We start from the raw sequence: 9575 nt of genomic DNA on the forward strand, positions 1-9575 counted from the left end.
TGCTGGGACCACAAAAGCTGTATGAATTCAGAATCGGGGTTACTAAAACCCCATGACTCTTGACTGTTAGAGTCATTTTACTCTTTGTCTATTTAGGATTTAAAAAAGCTGATGTCAGTGTCTTAAAACGTCTCTCTTGTAAAACTAAATTTGATTCGTGCAGATCAAATGACCATACACAGATGTTTGCATTTTTATCTGTCTTGCATTCTCATCAGGGAGTCCTATTATTGGTTCCAAATTCCTGCTGCAGCATGACAACAAACCCAAATATAAGATCAGAGTCATAAACAGCTATCTGCAGCATGAGGAAGAGTAAGAGCTCCTGCAACAGATGGCACGGCCCTCGCAGAGCCTGATCTCAGTGTGCGATTAAAAGACATGAAAAACAATCAACTAAAGACTTTTACATGAAGCTGACTGAAAAACTGAACTCTGTATGGAAAAAAGTACTTTGTACATCTTTATTTATTTTTATTGAACAAACCAATGCTTTGCAGCCCAGATGAATAGTTGGCCTATCTTCACTTGACAGACGTGCATGATGAGCCAGCAGAGGGCTCTCCAGCTCTCCTCTATGAGAGACGAGCTTCCCATGCGTGGATGGACACAAGGAAGACATATAAGGGAAAGTAAAAGGAAAGAAGAGAAAAAGGAAAGGAAGCAATTACTGAGTGGAGTATCGAGCTAGAACCCTGGCTTGTTCAGTGACTGTGGCTCATCCTAATCAGAGTTAATTAACTCTTATGTCTCCTCCCCTGTCAACCACTACAATGGAAACACAGTATCACTTCATTTAAAACAGAAATAATCTTGCACTTCAAGTGTCGGCAATTATGGTGTTATTATATAGTTATAGTTAATGTATATCACAAGAATAAAGGCATGACATGGTAATAAGATCTTAAACGCTCTGAAAATGAACCCTGAAACATCAGAGGAGCATATCGATCAGCAGAAATGATTCCATGTATGTCTAACAGCTACCCTGAGGTACCCCTGAGCAAGGTACCGTCCCTACACACTGCTCCCCGGGCGCCCAATGGCTGCCCACTGCTTCACTGAGTGAATGGGTTAAATGCAGAGAGCAATTTCCCCACGGGGCTCAATAAAGTACAATAATGTACACACTTTCTTTCTATGCGTTGATGTACTTCCCAGTTTGTGCTGAGGGCCACGTGCATACGATGTGTCAGGTGGCGAACAGCAGGAAGTGATCTCGCACCGTAGGGAGAGTTAACCCCACGTGGACCGCCTCGGCCCTCTGTCCTCCAGAGCACCTGGACTGAATACTGGTGGGCTTTAATCCAGTCAAAGAGCGGGATACACTCTGGCAAGAGCTTTTTCCTTCTTTTCTCTAACCCCCTAACTCTACTAGTGAGCCGATTACCTGCTCTGTGTGTGTGTGAGCCCCAGTCCGATAGGCCCTGAGCGTGGCTCTTTGTGTGTGTGTGTGTCTGTGCTCACACGCAGGGCCAGACGGACACAGCTTCTTCCAGATAAAGGCTTTTTCTCCTGTCAAAAATGACTGCCCTGATAAGAGCTGATATGAGAGAAAAGCAAAGCCTTATGGCATCACTCTTGGCTTTTTTTTTTCTTTTTTTTTGTTTCTTTTGTAAACCCCAAATCCCCAGGAACAGACCCACTAACCCCTCACCCAGCACACACACACACACACACACACACACACACACACACACACACACACACACACACACACACACACACACAGCTAATCTGTATTGGGGGTTTTAGTCGAGGTAGAGAGGGAGCAGGTGGAGGGATAAAGAAGAGTTGCTGCATGTTTCTTTTTCTGTTTTTGTATTTTTTTTAAAAAGTAGTGTCGCCATATTAAAGACATCCCTCCCCTCAAACACCCAATCCTTAAACACACACACATACACACACATACACACACACACACACACAATACAGGCACACTTACTTTTCACACAGACAGATTATGTCTCAGACAGTCAGAGCTCCTGCCTTCAATTAACCTCACAAAGACAGGATCATTTACACACACATGATGATGATAGCAGGAGGGAGACAGTGAAGCCTGTGTGTGTGTGAGTGTGTGTGTGTGTAATGTATACAACAGACTGTACTTCACAGCAAGGCCTGATACAAGAATTGACTCTTAGTGAAGGACTTAATGTCGTGGTTTCAGTCTTCAGAGAGATTCTTCTGTGTCGCCCGAGATGTTCTCTCAAACGTTTGCAACATATGCTGCAGGAAAGAGAAAAAAAGAGCAAATAGGTGAAATGCACTGCTGAGTGTGGTCAAAACTGGATGTAAGGCAAAGGAAAACAGATTGTCTACGTTTAGTGGAGAAGTTGAATAGAGCGACACGAGGTTTGTGTTTGTTTGTCTGGCACTCGTTGCTGGTTCAGAATAATCACAAAATACGTTACTGTCATTACATTACTGTCCTGTATATGTGAGCGCTGTGCTCATAGGTGCTTCTCATTCAATAACTGAAGTGGAAGATTGCAGATGCTTTGTGGAAAAAGCTTGTCAGATAATCTAGTACCAACCTTCTAGGTGGATAACTGTTATAACTTCCCACTTAGCTCAGGGATTGGCCACACATGTGGAAGTGAGAAAACAGCCATGATTGGGCTCCTTCTCTTTGTTCCCACCAAAAGACCAGACAGGTTGTCCAATCAGGCTTTAGCGAGATAAAGTGAAGTTTTAAAAATACCATCGAGCTGCCATGTCTCGACCTGCACGTGGTATTATCACTTAAGTCATTACCTGCATATGAAGTGGCGCTAGGCAACCGGGAAACCTGAAAAACTGATCTCTCTAACACGTGTTCAATATTCTAAAAAAGTTATATTTTGACCCAAACCATGACCGGGAAGTTTCCGCCCCTGAAGCCTCAGTCATGTCAAAGCAAAGTGTATTTTTACGGCACGTTTTAAACAACATCAGTTGACCAAAGTGTTGCACAAGTTACACATAATATGTGCTACACATAAAAGTCACTAAATCAGTAATATACACATATTAAAAAAAAACACAAGTAAATAAGCTTTTGTTTTGCATAATAAAGCATTGTAACATACCTATAATAGATCTATATTCTGTAATATATCTATATTATTGCTAAAGCACTTTCCGGATGGAAGCAAACTGCACTTCATTGCCTTGTATTTGTGACATATGCAATGACAATAAAGTTGAATTCTATTCTATTCTAAAGGTCAGGACACTCTGCAGTCACACAGCAACTTCCCTAGGACTGAAAAATCAGTTGGAGAGTGATTACATTGCTATCACTGTCACCCTCAATCTCTGGACAGCCACGTCTGATCACAAGGCAGCTGCACAGGTCGTCTGGTGGGAGGCGACCTATCTCCAATAAATACCTTCGAGCATGTAGAGAGTGACAGATTCATGATTTGTGATTTTATCCCAGACAGATTGCCAAATGACCACATTCAGTTGCAAGCTGATAGCAGACTGACTCTGTCTTATTTTATCACCATCTCGACGCACCAGTTACTTTGAAGACGGCAGCTGACTGCAGGCAGCTGCAGACCTCGTCCCCGTTTTCAAGCAACCATTTCAGGCAAAGAGATCACAAGTTGATTGCACATAGTCATGGTCATGTTCACCCACCTTTCCCCTGTGTCTGTAGCATAAAAAAACTTAAAAATAGTCCCAGACAAGAGATGCACTCTCATGGTTTATACTCAGGTGTGTTTGATTTCTCTTCCCTGAATAAGCTGGTCTTGGATGTTTCATATGAGAGATACAATCATTTTTTTGTGTGTATGTGTCTAAAATAAATCCCTGGTTGGAAAATAAAGAGAAGAGGCTTACGAGCCTCATGCTAATGCTGAAAATGTTGCCCTAAAAGTTCCTCAGAAGAGCACTGGACACTTGTCCATCATCTCCCTCTCTTCCCTCATTACCCACAGTGGTGCTATATGCACAAAGAGCCCCATGGGAAACACTCTCAACCACTGAGTATCTTACAGAGACAGCGAGCTCACGTGGAAACACACCAGTATGACTGACAAAATACATTTCTGTTACCTTCTTCATTCACCTGCTGCAGGTTGCGTGGGGGTGGGGGCATGCAAAGCTGTTCTGTCCTAGTCTGTATGTTTTTTTTGGCACCACTGTAGCTATCTGGTAGGGCGCACACATACACCAGCCACTGTGTACACACGCTGTTCGCTCTTGGAGCTGTCAAGCAAACAAGTACAAATCCAGCACAGAGACAGTACAATCTATGTGAACAGTAAATAAATAAATAGCAGGATGTAAAATGGAAACAGAGAGCTTAGCATAGAGACAAGCATGAAGTGCTCTGTGGACAGACACAACAGAGGAGATCCTGCTTTGGGCTCGTGTCTCAGCCATCATTTTTCTTCTCTACTGTATGTCTTTATTTTCCTGTAACACCCCCTACACACATACACACACACTCACACACAAACATCACTCTCCCAAGCTCCTTCATTTCTGCTGAAGGAGATGGAGAGGAGACGCAGAAGAAAGGAGGAGGGGGTTGCGATTAGTTTCAGGGTTCTAGCTCGCTTGATTGGCAGCTGGCAGCATATGGAGCCGTGAAGAAGGTTTGCCCACGCTCACTTCAGAGGAAACAAATATTTGCCTGAAGGAGGGAGCGAGAGAGAGTGAGTGAGAGTAAAAAAAATATTAATTAGTTTTCAGACGCGCTGAGAGATAAAAGTCGGCAAGACGCACCCATCAAAAGGCTGCAGAGTTAGCTGCAAAATGGAAATTTTCCCCAAGTTGACAGATCCAGTAAGGCTGCAAGCAGAGCTGAGGGTAAGTACATATGTGGAAGCGCTGAGGTGCGCGAAGACAGGAGCCCAATGTAGATTCTGCATTAACATCTGTGCATACGTTAACATATTCTGAGCAGAATTACACAGACATTTAAGAATGCATCTTTCACACTTCTCTAGCGGCTTCAATTATTTCTTAATTATCATCTCCACATCAAAACGGAGATGCGTGGAGATCGGCACATATGCACCGCATTAAATGCACTTGAAGTAAGTATTGGTAGGCATGAATCCCAGCAATTCAAGAGAATTACAGTTTAATTAAATTCAATTTTATTTATATATTAAATATAAAAACATCACAAGAATGGTTTCTTTATATTATTATCAGGCAAAGACCCCAACAATCAGACCCCCTATGAGCAAGCACTTGGCAATAGTGGGAAGGAAAAACTACCTTTTAACAGGAAGAAGAGACAGTCAATGCATCATGGAAAGCCTCCAGCCAGCCTTGGCCTATTACAGTGTAATTAAGGGATGGTGCACAATTACCTGATCCAGCCCAAATAATAAGGGCTTTATGGGGAGATTGTTTTTCAGTATACATTTACAGTATACTGAGCTCTGTGGATCTCAACAAAGCACAGCAGTTCTGGAGTAATGTCCCTTTTTTTTACTGATGAGACCAAAGTGATGATGTCAGGGCATAATGCACAGTGCCACATTTAGTGAAAACCAAACACGCCATGTCAGCGTATCATAGCAACTGTCGAGCACGGTGGTGGAAGAGTCATGATTTGGGCGTACCACAGCCGCAGGATGTGGGCGGCTTGCAGTCACTGATTCCACAATGAACTCTTCTGTCAAAAAGCCAAAACTTGGCTGAAATTGGGTTATGCAAGAAGACAATGACCCCAAAATAGCAACAAATGTTGCAAGTCCAGAACTTGACCTGACTGAAATGCTGTGAGAGCTGTTCATAAATGAATGCCTGCAAACCTCAATGCACTGATGCCATGTTTCCTCCACAGCAATGTAAGAAACGGATAAATTCATACAGTCCTAATGCTGTGCTTAGAGCTTTTAAATGGCTGGATGAAGTCCTAAAAACCATACTTGTTGTTTTTTGAGAGAGTCCTGTTGTCTTGTGTGCTGCTTGATTTTTTTGAACCTGTATTATTATTATTATTGGATCGATGTGAGTTATGGCCATAGTGAACTAACCCTACCTTTACCCCATGAGTACACTAGATGCATAGAAATTAACATCTTTTGCCTACTTTAATACCAAAAAGTACCAAACAAACAAACTGTAGAGCACACCGGCTGTACTAATCTAGGCCAATCATCTCTTCAGTCAATCAACTCCCTCTCTACGAGAAAGCAAATATTTAAACATTTTTCCAGTGAGCTGATTTATTCTTTTAATGTTATATCTACAAAATCCAGCCTTGCACTGTTTTCATTAATCATATGACTAAGACGGATTCTCTGGGGCAACAATTAGAGTTACCGTTAGAGCGCTACTACTAAATAAACAAAACAAAATAAACACACCTTTTTAAAAATCTTTTTTATTTTGGCCTCGAGACACTAATTGTTAGTAAAAAATAACCTCATCTGCAATCTCACAAACCACTAATCAGGGCCTCCGAAAAAAGAAACTGCCGCATGAAAGAGACATTGCTTTGCTTTGATACGTGGCGTTCAGACACTGACCATGGGATTATGCACCACTGATAAGGTAATTAACAGACTATGATAGTGTAATTAAGCAACATCTGAGAAGAAAGGCTGTTGGAGTGGTGTGTTGGTGTGGGTGCACATCAAAGCCCGTGGCACTGCATTAAAGGCGGGCTCGCTGTGCAGAACATTTGGTTTTGCGTGGTTTCCTCTGCGAAGGTATCGATGTGTGCCCAAAGAAAGCTTGTCGTGCCATTGAGAATTAGCTGACAGCACCAAATAACTTCATTGTGATGGAAATAAAAATGCCTTTTCTGGAGCAATTGGGTAGTGCAAAATGGACAGAGATCATATCAGAGGCAGTAACCGATAGCTTCATTGTCTGAGTCAAAATGGTGTCTCTCTCCATCAGATTTCAGAGAATAAATGCAACTCGCATGAATTCACTTAGCTATTTACCTTGCTTTGCTTTACTGAGAATGCACCTTTGTGGGATTCGCCGTCAGGCCTCGCAGAGTGCACTCCCTCCTTTTCTCTCTCCCCCTCTTTTCCTCTGTGTGCACTGAACCAGCACAAATTCAGTTTTATTGTATTTATTTGTTTATTTACTCTTATCTCTTTTCCATTTCAGAGGCTTCCTATCAGAGACCTCCAAACCTCAGAAGCCGAGTGGCAGGGGAGCTGCCAGGTTTACATTTGAGTCCGTATGAGCGTGTGTGTGTGTTTCGGGATAAAATTAAAATACAAATGGAAAGGAAACATTGGAATCATCACTTTTCTTATCGCCAGCTACGCAGTTTACGGCTCCCACTGTTAACAAACTCCTCCAGGGTGATGAAACAGAAAGCGCTGAAATGTACTCACTTCATGACTCACAGAATATCTTTTAAGTAACATTATAAACCATTGGCAAGGGGTACTGCAAGGGGAGTGAAACTCATTTTAGGCATTACATCACTGCGAACAGCAGAGCCTGCACTTTACTGTTGGATGCAGTAAGAGCTGCTTAGCGTATTTTATCTCGAGAAATATCCCGGGACGGTTTTTGATATGACAGATCACCCACAGGTGTAGGCCTTACGTCCAAAATGAGCAACTCCGCTGAAGCTTAAAGTCTACTTTTTAACTGCAACTTATCTTGTCATTTCAAATCTAGTGTCTTGCGCTTTGCTGACACTGAGGAATATGTGTTGGTGTCCAAACATTTTCTGACCTAACCATACTGTTTCCCACATTTCCTGTTTCCTCAGGCAAGAGTAAGAGTGCAAGCAGCTCGCCACAATGCCAGAAGTTTGGTAGATGATACATGACTCTATATGAAATGGACAAAGCCATCTTGGTGTTACCCATTAGTCCTGTTTTGACATCTTCAGCCTTTGTTTTACTCAACCAGACATTAGCCAGGAATAACCTCTGGTTAAGAAAGAACACGTCCAAAACGTCTCCAGCTTTATCACCTATTTCAATCTGAGTTGAATTATGATTTCAAATGAACATTGTGATTATATTTTTTTTTAAAAAGAAGCGAGCAACTGGTACCATATATTCATTAGGAAACAGTTTAGCATGAAATAAGTTAAAAAATAGCATATTACTGCCTCTGCAACCAAAGGAGCCTCCCCTTGGTGCTCATTGCAAAAAATACAGGTTTAAGACACTTCAGGGCTTCACTGTTCACATCTGGAGGCTACATAAACTCACTGGCCACTTTATTAGATACACTTGTTTCTTAATCGGCCAATCACATGGCAACTATTGAAACTGTATCAAGATGACCTGTTAAAGTTCAATCTGAGCATCAGAATGAAGAAGAATGGTGATTTAAGTTACTCTGAATATGACATGGTTTCATGTCTCCAGGGTTTACAGAGAATAGGTGGAAAAGTGAAAATATCCAGTGAGCAGGAGGTGAGAAAGCCTTGTTGATGCCAAAGGTCAGAGAAAATGACCAGTCTTTACAACTAAGGTATCCAGAAGAGCATCTCTGAATGCGCCACACCGTTGTCTTGATTTCTGCTGTGCCAATGTCATGAAAGCATGGATCTGTCCTACATCGCATCAATTGTTCAGGTTGGTGATGGTCACGTAATTGTAATTCGGGTGATGTTTTCTTTGCACATTTTGCCCCCCTTGATGTCACAGAATAGTATTGCTGCTGACCATGTCCATGGTTAAACTGAGTGTATATATCCAAATCAAAGTAATCAAAGTATGGCTAATCCGGTCTTTAAGTCTGACGTCATTAGCCGTATCCGGGTCCAAAATCTGTTTCTGTCACGGTTCGCTTGAGGACTCACATGCAGGACTCAGAGGCACAGTCAGTATTTATTACAGTTCCACCAGGTGTATATACAAACAGTGCAGGGGATAGTGCTATATACAAAGCGGTGACAGGGAAAAGGCTCCGGGGAAATCCAGGTAGGGAAAAGACACTTGCTCCTCTTCTGACTCTCTCTCCAAACATTCACACAAAAAGGGAATCCGCTCGGGGAATGCAGGGTCGGGTCCAGGGGATCTATGTACAGAAGGAAACACACGTTAGAGGTTTTGCACAGGGAAGCAAAAGAGAACTTGCTCAGAGCCGGGCTGCACTGACGCGAGTCACACACAACGATCCAGCGATGAGTAGAAGCCACTCCCTGGCTTAAATGCTGGCTGCACTGATGAGGCCCAGGTGTTTCCTCTTCAGAGGGGCGTGGGCCGAGGGCGCGAACCCACCATGAGTTCCACCCTGGCGGGAGAGCGAGAGAGAGAGCAAGAGAGAGAGAGAGAGAGCAAGAGAGAGAACACTACTAGTCAGCGGCCTGCTGATCTGGCCGTGACAGTTTCAGGTCCCAAAGTCAAAGGAACACTGCAGCATCACTGAGAGTTAAATACTGTCTAAATTCTTTCATCTTCAATAAAATGATCAGTGTTGCTACTTTACCAAGTGTAAGAATAAGTTTAACATCCAGGCATCCATGAAAACAAAATCTATGTCATTTAACGGAGTCAGAAGTTAGCAGGAAGTTAGCTTGCTAGCTTTTATCTAAAGATGGTATAGCATGTTCTGACTGAGAGATTTCTGAAAAAATTAAAACGTACAGCTCTGCTATCACTTCCGACATAAATGAAGACAGGGTT

Source organism: Aulonocara stuartgranti (genome assembly GCF_965226115.1).
Source record: "Aulonocara stuartgranti genome assembly, chromosome: 2".
NCBI lineage: Eukaryota > Metazoa > Chordata > Actinopteri > Cichliformes > Cichlidae > Aulonocara > Aulonocara stuartgranti.